General features: G+C 35.9%; 1 non-coding gene across 1 annotated transcript; it reads right to left on the reverse strand.

Annotated features, from left to right (window-relative positions):
- Nucleotides 1-11,758: 11,758 nt before the first annotated feature.
- Nucleotides 11,759-11,864, reverse strand: LOC134368771 (U6 spliceosomal RNA). The gene has a single exon (XR_010022480.1). It is a non-coding gene; the product is annotated as a U6 spliceosomal RNA (small nuclear RNA).
- Nucleotides 11,865-14,845: the final 2,981 nt, after the last annotated feature.

Raw genomic sequence — 14,845 nt, forward strand, 5'->3', positions numbered from 1 at the left:
GAGGGTAAGAGTACCCACTGCAATCAGACTGCATGGATACAAATACTGGCTCTTCTATGTGTGTGACCGTGGGAAAGTTTCTTAGTCTCTGTGTGCTTCAGAGTTGTCTTCTGTAAAATGAGGATAAAAATGAAAAATATTCTTGTTATAGAATATTGAATAAGTCCTTGGTTGAGAACTACTGTGGATTAAATAAATATACATTAAGTGGAGAGCTTGGCATACAGTTAATACTTAATAAATCCTAGCTCTTTATGTAGCCTTTCCACTCGAACTACCTTTTAGTACTTCAAACTCAACAGCAAAATGTAAAATGTAAAAATATACAATATACAATATTATATCTAATATGTGATGTATAATACTATATACAATACCGTTATTGTATGCAATTCACAATATCATTGCATTCAGTATACAGTTATATATAATATATAACAATATTCCCCAAACTGTTTCTTTTCCAGTTCCTCTTCCTCAATCAATAGTTATATATTATTGTCCCCCTGCAAAGCTTTTTCATATCACTGCTTGAACTGCTTTGATGACTTACTTTACATATAAGATGAAGTCCAAACTCAAAGCCCTTAAAAGTTTGTCCCTGGCTAGCACTGTACCTCATCTTCTGCCTCTCCCTCCACTTCATGCCTACGTTTCAGTCGTATTGAACTAATGGAATGTTTTTGCATAGGCTATGTGTAAAGAATTCTTATTGATTTCAGTCCAACCACTTTTCACTGGGAACTCCTCTCATTATCTAGGGGTTTGTGATCCAGCAATTATGTTTCTGTGGCAAAACCATGATCCCTTGTTATAGAGTACAGGATTGGGGGTAGACATTGACCCAGATTGAGCCAATCAGATTCTCTTTTCCCAGGAAGCACTTTCTATGTGTACCTGGAACAGTAATATGTAAATTCAAGTGGCCATCTTTTACTATGAATATGTTGAAGTGTCAGCAGCTGATTGAGAGAGAAAAAGAGAGAGACAGAGAGAGAGAGAGAAACAGAGAGTCAAAGATGAAGATACAGAAAGGGAGAGACTGAAGACAACTTCTTCAAGAATAGAGTTGAGAAACAGAAATCAAGGATCCTTATGGCATTTGAATTTGTGGTTTCAGTTGTTTTTGGAATCACTAAGACACCTTTTGAAAACTTTTAGTAAATTGTCTTTGTTTGCTTAAGCAAGATCAAGTCTTAGTTTGATCACTTCTTGAAAGAGACTTATGTAATTTTCCTAGGCAGTCTGAGGCACTTTTTTATTATTACATTCTGTAGACATTTTCATTATAGCAGCATCTCACTGAAATATTGTAGCTTTATGTTCATATGTCTATCTTCCCTTCTGGACTGTCAGATCTTTGAGAGCAAAGGTCGTGTCTTGCATTTCTGCTTCACATAATGCCTGGCATATAGAGAGCAGAGGGCAACCTAGAGATGTTTATGACTATAACTAGAGAAGTTAGCAAGTCTTTCACAGTGGAGGTTATTTATGCTTGATTCTAATATATGAGGAGTTTGCCAAGCAAAAAGGGAAAGAATTCTTATCCTATTTAAGGAAAGAAATAGGATATTTTTTATTTATTTTACCCCTTGGGAGTTTCTTTTGAGTTACTTACTATAATAGGATCACTTAGTCTCTTTGTATCTGAGTTCTGTGGATTCTGGGGAAGAAACACATGCACCAATACAGCATTGCTATTTCTCGTGGTTTCCCCAATTACTTGTGTCACAATTGGTGGGAATACAGGAAGGAGAAGGGGCTAGAATCAAATATGCTCAGACATTTCAAAGAATTTACAGGAAAGAATGACATTTCAAAGAATTTACAGGAAAGAATAGAGTGGAGCTTCTGAGAATACTCTCACAAACCATGTGCACACCATCTTGGCACCCTTAGCACTTATTGTCCAATCCCAAGAGAGGGAGCAAATAATCTCTAAATATCTCATAAAATATATTCTAATCCCTCAGGAGATCTGTTCTCACTCTTCTTGATACTCCTCTTTATGCATACGTTTGATTTGTCCTGTGGCCTCACTCACGTGGAAGACAATTCACACAAACTAATCCAGGAGCCTACAGTTCTAATTTCAATCAGCAGCTATATCTAGCTGTTGCATCCCTGAATATACATCTAGTTTTAAACAATTTTACTAAACATACTTTTATATTTCGGATTATATCATGGGAGTTTCTCTGTGTATTTTATGAACACAGGGAAAAAAGATTCAGATATTACCTCAAATAGAAAAGGTCACAGTTTGATAGAAAATATTTTAGTTGTGTTGGCACTGATACATATTTTTGTGGTATGTTCATAAAAATGTCATGTTTATAAGAATCAAAAAGTCCACCTGATTTACGAAATCTTAGGCCAGGTAGGTTGATATCAGAAAAGAAAAAATATTACTATTGAAGGCTCTATATATACAAATATTTTGTATTCTTCAATTGAAAGTTTAAATAACTAAGGTCTGGGTATTATGTTGATAATGTCCCAGGTCACCCTTCATGAAGTTGTTTGGTTCTGTTGGATCATCTGCCATGTACTTATTCTTGTAAAATATCAAATCTCCTGTTAATTTATGTTGAAATTAACTTTCAGAATTTGATTTTATCTAAATGGGAAATTAGAACACCTGACAGATCTCCCTTAATAGCAGATGAGGAGTAGATATGCATTTTTATTGTTACCTTAACCATGGATGTGCCTGTGCTGTCCAAATATCCAGTCCATTTGTTTCAGGCTAGATGTAAATGGGAAGTAGCAGAAGCACAAGTCTATAGTCATTCGGATCATCATTACGTTCAAATTGTTCCATAGTTAATGGTTATCCATTTACTCCGGAGAACAGTTGATTTGTTCATTTCTCTGTGAATCACACTGTGATTTACTGTGGACTGATTCAAATGGTTTAGCCAGGACACAGCGTCAGAACTGTGTCAGTGAGGAAAAGGATATCCCTTCAGCAAAGGTAGAATGCCAGGCATTGTGTAAGTTCAGCATGCCTTCACTTATTTACTGAGCCGTAGTCATTGGGCTTCACACATGTTCCCTACACTCCAGGCAGATACATAAACAGATAATTATAATGCAATGTTCAAAGTGCATAGCATATCTTGAAAGCCTCAAGAAGAGGCTCCTAACCCTGATTTGAGGGGCCTGACTGACTATGCTAATTACAGCAGGTGGGAATTAACCTGATACCTTGGAGCTACCACCTTAAAGAAGTCTAATATTTATCCCACATTCAACAGACCTTTCTAAAGAAACTTTATATGCCAGGCATTATGCTAGGTAATGAAAATTGAGTGATAAATCATTCACAGGCCTTGGCCACAGGAACTTATGGTCAGAGAGAGGAGGCAAATATATGAACAACTACAATAGAAGACAGAATGAAAAAATACTGTATTAGAAATAAATGCCAAGTGCTGTAAGAACATAGGAGAAAATGCCATGAATCCTACCCAAGAGGCATTTGGAAAAAGTTTTATGAAGGAAGTAGTAATTAACCTGAGCATGAAAAATTATAGAATTTTTGATAGGCAGAGAAGGTAACATGTACTCCAGGCAGAGAGAAAGCACATGCAAACTTATAGTGGCATTGCAGTCCCTAGAATATTAGGGGGAAAGCAGTCATATGGTAAACTTGGAGCATGAATTACCAGGGGCAACTAAATGGGAGATAAAAATTAAGGAGTAGTATAGAGCTAGCTAATGAAGATCACTGAATACCAACAATTAAAATTTACGTGTTACAAAAGAGTCTGTGATTTAGGGAGGTTATGAGAGGCAGGTATGAGGTGGTGCAAAACCACGAGACTTAACCTTGCCTCTATTTAGCTGAGGGACCTAAAGCTAGCCATTTAGTCTCTCTGAACTTTCTTCTGTATTTGCAATAAGAACGATTACGAGTACTATGCTCAAAATGTTGTTGACAGAATTAAATAAATGATAACGGTGAACTACCTAAAACAATGTCTGGAATATAGTAAGTGCTCAATGTACGCTTTCTGAATCTGAATAACTTACAGTAGTGTGAATGTTAAAGAGATGGGAAGATGAGCTAGGATGCTATTACAGTAATTTGACTGACAAATGCTTAGTCATAAACTGGAGCAATGGGAATGGAAAGGAGGTGACACAGGCAAGCAATGCTGACTGTGGAAATGGACAAGGGGAGAAGGAGGGAAAGGAGGAAGAGATCTAAGATGCCTGAAATCTCTTATGGATGGATGAGAATGGCACAAAAACAAGACAGGGTGGAGTAGGTGACTGAGGAGGCATGGTATGTGTGCATGCACTTGGAAACCACATTTCAAATGGCTGTTCATGATATGATATTGTTAGGATTTACTTATATTCCTCTGTAACACTCTGTAAGTACAACATGGCATTACTACATCCTTGGCCAGCTGCCATTGATAAGTCCTTAACAATGTCTAGTTAAAAGGCTGCATGGCACAAATATTCTTTTTCTTGGTACATTTTTCCTTATGTCTGTCTTTACTTGCCTCTTCTTGTCATCAGAAGGTTAAGGTCTTGATAGTCTATTTGAAGGATATTTGAGTGTGGGACCAGGTGACTACTTGGCCAAATTTCAGTGTAAGATGAGGCCTGCCTTTAATCTAGACAAAAGGGGTCTCTGGGGTTCACCCACAGTTTTTCATGGGTCATCATTCATAGGGCTTCTCGGTTATATGTAGCTAATATTCACTGAGTGCTCTTTATGTGTCAGGATATATATATAAGTGTGTACATTTATATGTATATATGTGTATAATATATATGTCTACCCACAGATACACGCACACACACACATATATATAAGTTAATCATTTAATCTTGACAATATCCCTGAAAAATAGGTACTAGTGTAACCCTGGCATGACTAATTATGGGTATACAGAATTGCAGGTATAGAGGAGAAAAAAAGCACAGCATACAAAAGGGATACAAAGGATTAAAAGAACGTTGTAAGGTGAGATAGATGCCCACGGAATGCCTCACTAAGAAGGTGACATTTGGGTAAAAGAAGTGAAGGAGTAAGTCCTGTGCTATCTCAGGGAAGAGGTTTCTAGAAAGAGGGAACACCAAGCACTGAGGTCTGAAGCAGGGGCTGCCTGGAGTGTTTGAGGAACAGCAAAATCTTTGTCACTGAGGTGTCATGAGATGGGAAGAGTAGAAGGAGAGGTCATAGAAGTAAAGGAGGGACACGGATTGCATCTGATTTAATAGATTTAAAGACTTCAGCTAATCTTCTGAATGAAATGGGAGCCACTAGAAGGTTTTGCAGAGGAGTGACATGAACTAATTTCCATTTTAACAGGTTCATTCTGGCTGCTATATTCAAAACATAATGGAATGAAGGTGAGGAGAAAAGTAGAGGGACCAATCTCCCAAAAGTGGTGAAAGCCAATACCTAGTTTGCCAGTTATCAATTTATTGTCTCTTAGCTCCAAATCAGTGTGATTTCTGTCTCCTTATACCTAGGTTAGTAGAACTACATTCATTTGTTGAGGAAATACTAGCTCCTCTCCCTCCACTCTCTCTAGCTCTGAATATCTTATCTTTTGGGGAAGGTATGGGAGTACTTGGTGTTTAGCCCAAGATTCAGCTATCATGGGTCTCATCATTCCTCAATAGCTTTCTATCTGGAGACATAATTAAAAGAGCTATAGACATTGCTTAAAGTGTTCTCCACTGACAACTAAATTAATTCATCTTCATACGTATTTAGATTAAGACATGATAGAGAAAATAATGTGGTGATAATGAAAACTAGCTATAGAAAAATCAACTAAAATATTCATAAATGCTAATTTCAGTTAACACTGCATAGATTTCTCTATTGCTTTTTTTGCAAAACTTATTCAGACCTAAGATTGTTAATAGATATTAAAATGAATACTCATGATAATAACTAAGAGCAATTATGTATTTTACGAACACATAATTGAGAAAATAATAACAAAAGTGATAGAGGAAAACTGTCAGTTCTTCTTTTGGAGGAAAATTCAAATGACACTTCACCCAGAAATACTTATGTAATCAACACTTAAGGAGCTGCAAAATGCAGTACTCCTCTTAATTTCCAGCAGGTATTATAAGCTCATAAAATCATGTTATGTTATTTTAAGCAAGGAAAACTCGTAACTATTACAGAGAGGCAAACTCTGTGCTATTTTACTACAATAGGATTTTTCCCCTTCTTGACATTCTAAATGCCTGTAATTTTAGTCACCAAGATCCTATATCAAGTTTTACTACCGGAAACCTGAAGTGCCTTATTATCTGTGCTATTTATAGGGCACAGATTTACCTAATATCTAGGTCTCTGGCATCCTTGTTTTTAAAGCCAATATCACCAATGCGAAGAGACAACACTCTGATAATCAGAGCTGATCATCTATCTTTGAGTGAAAAGCATAGCTAAATAAACTTACATCAAAATTGCTATTTTAAAAAGAACAAAAACTTGACACACAGTAAAGGATTAACCAAACTAATAACAGAATTTAGAAATACATGTTTAGAATTGGTGGGGAAATATGTCCACAGATTGAATTCTTTTTAAAAATTCCATCCACAAAAGATGCGGCAGATTTCAGGTGTCTTTGAGGTCCTTACTGAAAGTTTAATGAAAGGAGGCAACCAACATGTCTATTTATCTTTGTATCCTCAGTACCTGGATAAATTCCTGGTATGTAGGAGAGGCTCATGAGATCCTAAATTAAATATGCTGTATCTTTAGACAAATGCAGTATGTTAGATGTTTCAACCAGAACGAGATGAGGGTTTAAAATATATTTCTGTCCATTCAATTCATGGTTAAGGCAGCAGGCTGTAACACAGTGCTTCCCAAACCTCAGTCATTTCTAGGACACCTACAGCCTACTTGCCATATCCCTTACACCACCCATATTATTGTTTACTTAACACTGTTCTCTAAATTGACCCACATTTACTACTTAAATAAATGTTGCTTCATCTAAGCTATAATATCTACGAAATCATAAGGGTCCTGTGCTAATTAAATTTTGCCACACATGAAAATAAATGCATAACATTAAAATTAAAAATGTTCTTCCAATCCAAGAACACAAGATATCTTTTCATTTGTTTGTGTTTTCTCCAAATTTTTCATCAATGTTTTATAGCTTTCAGTATACAGGTCTTTCACCTCCTTGGTCAAATTTACATCTAAGTATTTTTTGTTGTTGTTGCTATTGTAAATGGAATTGTTTTCTTAATTTCCTTTTCAAAAAGTTTCTTATTAGTATATAGAAATGCTCCAGATTTTTCTGTGGTGATTTTGTATCCCGCAACTTTACTGAAATCATTTATCGTTTCTAACAGATTTTGGTGGAGTCTTTAGGATTTTTTATATGTAAAATTATGTCTTCAGCAAATAGAGACAATTTCACTCCTTCCTTTCCCGTTATGATGCCTTTTGTTTCTTTCTCTTGCCTAATTAGTCTGATTAGGACTTCCAGAACTATGTTGAATAGAAGTGGTGACAGTAGGCATCTTTATCATGTCCCTAATCTTAAAGAAGAAGCTTCAAGTTTTCGCCATGTTCATGGATTGGAAGAATAATATTGTTAAAATGTCCATACGACCCAAAGCAATCTACAGATTCAATGCAATTGCTATCAAAATTACAATGGCATTTTTCAAGGAAATATTTAAAAAATACACAAATTCATACGGAACCTTAAAAAACCTCAAATAGCCAGAACAATATTGAGGAAAAAAAGACCAAACCTAGATGTGTCACACTCCCTGATTTTATCAAGCGATTGTAATCAAAACAGCATGGTGCTGGCATAAAAACAGACACATGAACCAATGGAACAGGATAGAGAGCCCTGAAATAAACCCACATGTTTAATGTTAATTGATTTTTGACAAAGGCGCCCAGAACACACAATGGGGAATGGACAGTCTCTTCAATAAATGGTGCTGGGAAACTGATTATCTGCATGCAGAAGAATGAAATTAGAACCTTATCTCACACAATATAAAAATATCAACTCAGTTTTTTCTAAATCCACCCATGTTGCTACAAATGGTAGTATTTCATTCTTTTTTATAGCAGAGTAGTATTCCATTGTGTGGATGTACCACATTTTCCGTATCCACTCATCTGATGAGGAAGTGAAATAAGTCAGGCACAGAAAGAGAAATACCCCATGTTCTCACTTATTTGTGGGAGCTAAGAATAAATAAATAAATATGCAAACAAACAGTGGTGGGGGCAGGGAAGAAGATACAGCAATCACAACAATTCTTTGAACTTATTAAGACAAGTGAACAGATATGATGTTGATGGGGGAAGGGGAGAGAGGGAGGGAGAAAAAGGAATTGGTAAAGGGATATGAAAATTAACTATATTGTATATTGATAAATTAAAATTTTTAAAAAAATAATAAATAAATAAATAAACTCAAAATGGATTAAAGACTAAACGCAAAACCTGAACTGTAGAACTACGAAGAAAACATAGGAAAAAAGCTTCACAAAATTGGTCTGGGAAATGACTTTTTGGATTTGACCTCAAAAGCACAGGCAATAAAAACAAAAATAGACAAGTGGGATTGCATCAAACTAAAAATTTCTGCCCAGCAAAGGAAACAATTATCAAGTGGAGAGACAACTCACAGAATTGGAGAAAGTATTTGCAAACAAAGCATCAGATAAGGGATTAATATCCAAAATATATAAAGATCTCAAACAACTCAATAGCAAGAAAACAAATAAACTCATTGGAAAATGGACAAAGGACTTGAAGAGACATTTCTCAAAAGAAGACATGTGAAGGGCCAAAAGGCACATGAAAAAATGCTCTGCATAAGTAATCATTAGGGAAATGCAAATCAAAACCACAATACAATTTCATCTCACATCTGTTGGAATGGCTTTTATCAAAAAGATGAAAGATAACAAGTGTTGGTGATGATGAAAAGAAAAGGGGACTGCTATACATTGTTGATGGGAATGTAAATTAGTACAGCCATTATGACAAAAGGTAATGCAGGTTCTTCTAAAAACAAAGAAATAGAACTACCATATGGTTCAACAATTCCACTTTCGAGTCTGTATTCAAAGGAATTGAACTCAATATGTCAAAAGGATATCTGCACTCTCATGTTATTGCAGCATTATTCATAGTATGCAGGACATGAAATGAACCTAAGTGTCTATCAATGAATAAATGGATAAAGAAAATGTGGTACATATTCATCATGTGGTACATATACATTACTCAGCCTTAAAAAAGAAGAAATTTTGGGCTGGCTTGTGGCTCACTTGGGAGAGTGTGTTGCTGATAACACCAAGGCCACAGGTTCGGATCCCTATATAGGGATGGCCAGTTAGATCACTTGGCAGAGTGTGGTGTTGACAACACCAAGTCAAGGATTAAGATCCCCTTTACTGGTCATCATTAAAAAAAAGAAGAAGAAGAAGAAGAAATTCTGTCATTTGCAACAATGTGAATGAACCTGGAAGACATTATGCTAAGTGAAATAAGCTAGTCACAGAAAGACAAATACCACATGATCTCACTTATGGGTAGAATCTAACAAAGTTGAACTAATAAAAGTAGAGAGTAGAATAATGGTTACCAGAGACTGGGAAGGGAGGGCAAGAGGAAACAGGGAGTTATTAGTCAAAGGGTACAAAGTTTCAGAGAGACAGGAGAAATACATTTGGAGATCTATTGCACAGCAGGGTGACTATAATCAATAATAATATATTATTTATTTCAAAATAACCAAGAGAGTAAATTTCAATTGTCTTACCACAAAAATAACTAAGCCAGGTGATGGTAATGTTAATTAGCTTGATTTAATCATTCCACATCATACACAGATATCAAAACATCACATTATACCTCACAAATGTGTACCATTATGATCTATCTATTAAAAACATATTAATCTGAAATAAACTAAATTAAATTTAAATATTCTTACATATACCAGCCCAAAATATTTCATGCCTCACCAATTTTACATGTGTTGCTTCGCTTTGGGAGTACCAGCATAATGCAAATTTCACAGACTCTAGAATGACACAACACTCATTTCTAATTCCTCTTCTGCCACTTCGTAGCTGTGTGAACTCAGGCAAGTTACTTAACCTTCCTGAGTTCCAACACATAGCAAGGTACTCTATGTTAAGAGTACAAGAAATGTTTCTTCCCCTTTGGGGCTACCTGGGAGGTGCTGGAAATACAATGATGACACAGATCTCTGTCTTCATCGGGGTCACATTTTAGCTGAGGAGTTTAACACATAAAAGCATTTTTATATAACACTCTCTGACACATGCACGTCATTCTGAACTTTTTTGCGGTTTAGGGCTTAAGTGATAGTTTTTATAGTGCATTAATGTTTGGGTGTAATGTGCTGTATCTTTCTATAGAAATTGTAGTACAAGCTGGAACATTTTCTTCTGAGTTAGTTTATAATTATAGTTTACATTTTCATTTTTTCAGGATTTATTATTTGGACTATTTCCCAAAACAATCGAGACAGGTTAGAAGCTTAAGAAATGCAAATTTACACAATCAGGAGATAAAATGAAATAGGAATTATTTGCCGTCAACAGAGAGAAAAAATTCTACCAGGCAGCTGGGTCAAGCCACAACTATAGTTTGGCAATAAATTGGGTACCAAGATTTCTCACAACGAAAGCCCAAGGAAAAAAACATGGCAGATCTCTTCTCTATTCATTATCTGCAGAGGGAAAGCACACAAATTAGCCTACAGAATAAACTTTGTTTCTGCAAAAGAAAGGTCTGATTATATCACATGGGTCTCTGTGTAAGGGGCAAAGTGGGCAATATTTTAAACTGTGATTCTACAAAAGACACAGAATCACTGTTGACAGATAGGCCATTCTTGTCTAGAATCTTTAAAGAGCCAGAGGGCATAAAATTCCACCATAGCTGAAGGGAAGCATCTCCCCAGAACAAAAAAGTCCAAAGTATTAAAGCACCAAAAGATATTTTGGTAGCACACTACATTAATAGACCTAACAGAATCCAGAAATGACTAATTTGCACACCTGTTACACCATTTTACTCAAGTTACAGTTGCCTTACTGCAGCTTCAGATATTCTGTAGTTACCTCAAAAGAGAGTCATATATTTGAGAGACCAGGTGTGCTAGATTGTATTATAATATTTGCTATCATTGACCTTACCTAGAATCTCAGTACTAGGTAATCCCTGCAGGACAACTATACTTCTCCATCTCCTTGACATCAGGCTCAGGCATGTAACTTGGTTTGGCCAATGAAACATGACTGAAAGTGCCATAGGCCATGACTGAGAAGAAACTTTCAGAGCCATTATGTGGCATGTGCTTTTTTTCTCCTTCACTTTTCTTTCTGCCCTGAAACTGGCATTTCTCAGAAAGGGCCTGCTCCTCCAGCTTTGTTCTCAGAATGAAAAGGATCTAGAATAGAACTCCAGCTGACCTGTAAAGGTTGTGAAAGGTGAGTGAGAAATAAACTTTTCTTTTTGGAAGCTACTGAGATTTGAGGGCTATTTGTTGCCATATGATAGCTTAGCAAAAGCTGACTAATTAGCAAAATATACTAGAAAAAATCTTGCCTTGCTTTCATGAATTGATTCTCAGTTGAGCTTGTGTCCTGCCAGAATGTTCTGTGCAAAATTCTGTGGAAAATACAACTTCCATCTTACAATTTTTATCTCAGGGGCAGGTAGCCAGCTGATTCCCTGAGTTTGCAGAGTAAGTATTTTTGCGTGTCATCCTTGCGCAGGGGCCATGCTAATCTTCTCTGTATCGTTCCAATTTTAGTATATGTGCTGCCGAAGCGAGCACAAGAGTAAGTATTTTTAACAACAAAAAACCCTGCTGAGCATGCCAGTAATGAATGTTGAGCTAGTGCAACCCATGAGGTGTAGGTGGGAAAAAGCAAAGACTGCTAAAATTTATTGAGTATCTTCTGTGTGCTCGATGCTTTACATACATTGTTTCACTTAATACTCATGGAAATCCTAGTTTTGCCCATTTTGCAAATGTAATTCAGAGGGTGTAGATAAATTGCCCACAATCAAAAAGATAGTAAATGATATAACTGGAATTTGAGCTTAGATCAGACTGACTCCAGTTTACACTCTTCCCGTTATCCTCTTTCTACTACAAGCCTTCCATTGCACAAGACGGGATGGATTGATGGGACAGACACCAAGCATTATTCCAGAGACTACTAGAGGAGTCTTTGGAATCCCAGTCTTGCATTAAGTTTAGAGAGAAAGGGGTCAGGTTGTAAAGGATTGTCCAACATGTTTATAAGGTTTATAATTTGGGTTTAATATTAATTGCATTTAATTACAGTTTATATATTAATTATAAAGGTAAGAGAGAAAATTTGGATAATATAAAAATCACAAGAAAATGTTTATTAACCCTCTTGTAGGTCTGAAGTTTATAAAGTTAGAAGCAGTAGAGGAAATATCAAAGAAAAGGACATGTTTAACTATACAAAATATTAACTAAAGGCTGTATCTCAAGTATACCCTTTACATTTTGGCAGATACATTCCTTTCGATACATTAAGTAGGGTTCAACTAGGGGGCAATCTGATATTTCTATTAATTCTTGCAATAATACCACACTTCTAGGTTACATTTTAATAGTTATTTTACACTTAACTCTTTAACACATTTTGAATGTATTTCAGTGTGGCAAGTAAGATAAGATTATGTCATCATTTCCAAGGTATTTATCCAGTTTCCTCAACATAATTTATGGAATAATGCAACCCTTTCTGATTCTATTTTATGCATAGTTTTGCATATTTTGATGGTTAATTTTATATGTCAACTTGACTGGGCCAGTGAAGCCCAAGTACAGTGAGCTAAGGAGAGAGCGTTGAGAATTGATGTTGGAGAAGTGGAGTATCCAGGTCATACAGGAGTTTGTTTGTTAGCTAGGGCAAATAACTTGAATTTTACTCCAAGAAAAATGGCAAACCACTAGAAGATTTTAGGCATGGGAATGACATGATAAAAATTACATTTTTAGAATATCACTCTGGCTACTGTGGGTAGGTAAGACTTTGGAATAGGAGCAGAGACATAAGTTAGTAAGGCATTACAAAAGTCTAGGCAGAATATGACGGTGACTTAAATCAGGGTGATGATAGAAAAAAATAGGAGGAAATGGACATATTCAGAAGCTATTTTGGAAGTAGAGTTGAGAGGATTTGCTTATGGGTTGAATGCAAGGAGTTGAAGGAGAAGGAGAAATCGAGGATTATTCCAAGGCTTTTGGCTTGAGCAAATAGATATGTGACAGTACAATTTGCTGAGTTGTCAAAAGACTAAGATGGGTACAGGTTTAGAGGGAAATCTAAATGTCTGTTTTTTATTGTTTAGATTTGAGATGCCTATTTAGCATCTAAGCAAAGATATTGTGTAGGAGTTGGATATGTTCTAATAAGTCAGGAGCTCAATGGAAATCTCAAAGCTAAGGATATAAATTTAAGGTTTTTTGACTGTTACTTAAAACCACATAGTGAAATAAAATCATATAGGAAGTAAGCATAGTAAGAACAGCAAAAGTGGCCCAGGATTAAATTCTTGGGATACTCCATTTTCTAGAAGTCCAAAAGAAGAAGAGAAGCCAGCAAAAGAGACTGAAAAGGATCAGCCAGTGAAGTAGAGAAGAAAAAAAAAAAAAAAAAAACACAGAAGAGTGTGGTGTCATAGGAGACAGAAAAACATGTTCAAGTAGGAGGTGGTCAACTATGCCAAATACTGCTGAGTGATTGAGTGAGCAGAAGATAATTGTAGTGGATTGAATTATGTCCCCCCAAAACTCCCTGCAACTTGAATTGTGTCCCCCAAGTTTTATATATTAGAAACTTGGCCCCCACTGTGACTGTTAAGTGGGTGGGAAATCCTATTATGGTAATTGAGTGGTGGGGCCTTGAAGAGGTGATTGGATTTTAGGACCATGCCATAGTGAATGGATTAAAAATGGTGGTCAGGGGCCTGGTTCTGAGGGCTTTAAAAGAGGAGAGAGTCTGTCTTTTTCTCTCTCTTGCTCTGCTTCCACCATCTTGCAATGTGAGACCCCTGGGTCACAGTCACCACCACCAGATGGTCTTTGGACTTCCCAGCCTCAGAAACTGTAAGCAATAAGTTTCATTTTCTTTATAAATCACCCAGTCATAGGTATTTTGTTATAAGCAACATAAATTAACTAATACAATAATTAAGTGACCATTGGATTTGAGAAGCAATGTCAATAGCAGAACAGTATATTTTACTTTCCTAACTGACCCTTATTAATATAATATATGACTACAAATTGTCCACAAATGTTATTGGAAAAAGCAGATGTGTTTATGGTATTTGTCACCTTTGGTAATTTGTAATATGTTGTGCTTTCTTAGCCAAAATAAATATTACATTCATACTTAAATTTTTATTTTTTCTTAAATGGGTCTTCTAAATTGTAAAAGCTTCTGGCTGCACAAACCCTGGATTTACATATCATAAGAGTAGATATGGATATAGATATATACCATTTCTTTGAAAGATGAATGAAAATTTGGTACTTTGGTCCAATTTAGAATTATAAACTCACACCGTTTCCTCCTCCCACCTCTGTGGTTGGTCTTCAACGTGTTATTTCAGAGAAGACTAAGAATAGTCTGATATTGTTCCTTTGTAGGTTCGTTGGTTTGCTTTTGGTTTTGGTGGAATGTAGAGGCTTGACAACTACAGAATTCTTTGTGTTATTTAGTATTTTTACCTGATGAGAGTCTGTTTTTTGTTTGTTTGTTTGTTTGT

The sequence above is a fragment of the Cynocephalus volans genome, chromosome X, assembly GCF_027409185.1.
Source record: "Cynocephalus volans isolate mCynVol1 chromosome X, mCynVol1.pri, whole genome shotgun sequence".
Taxonomy (NCBI): Eukaryota; Metazoa; Chordata; class Mammalia; order Dermoptera; family Cynocephalidae; genus Cynocephalus; species Cynocephalus volans.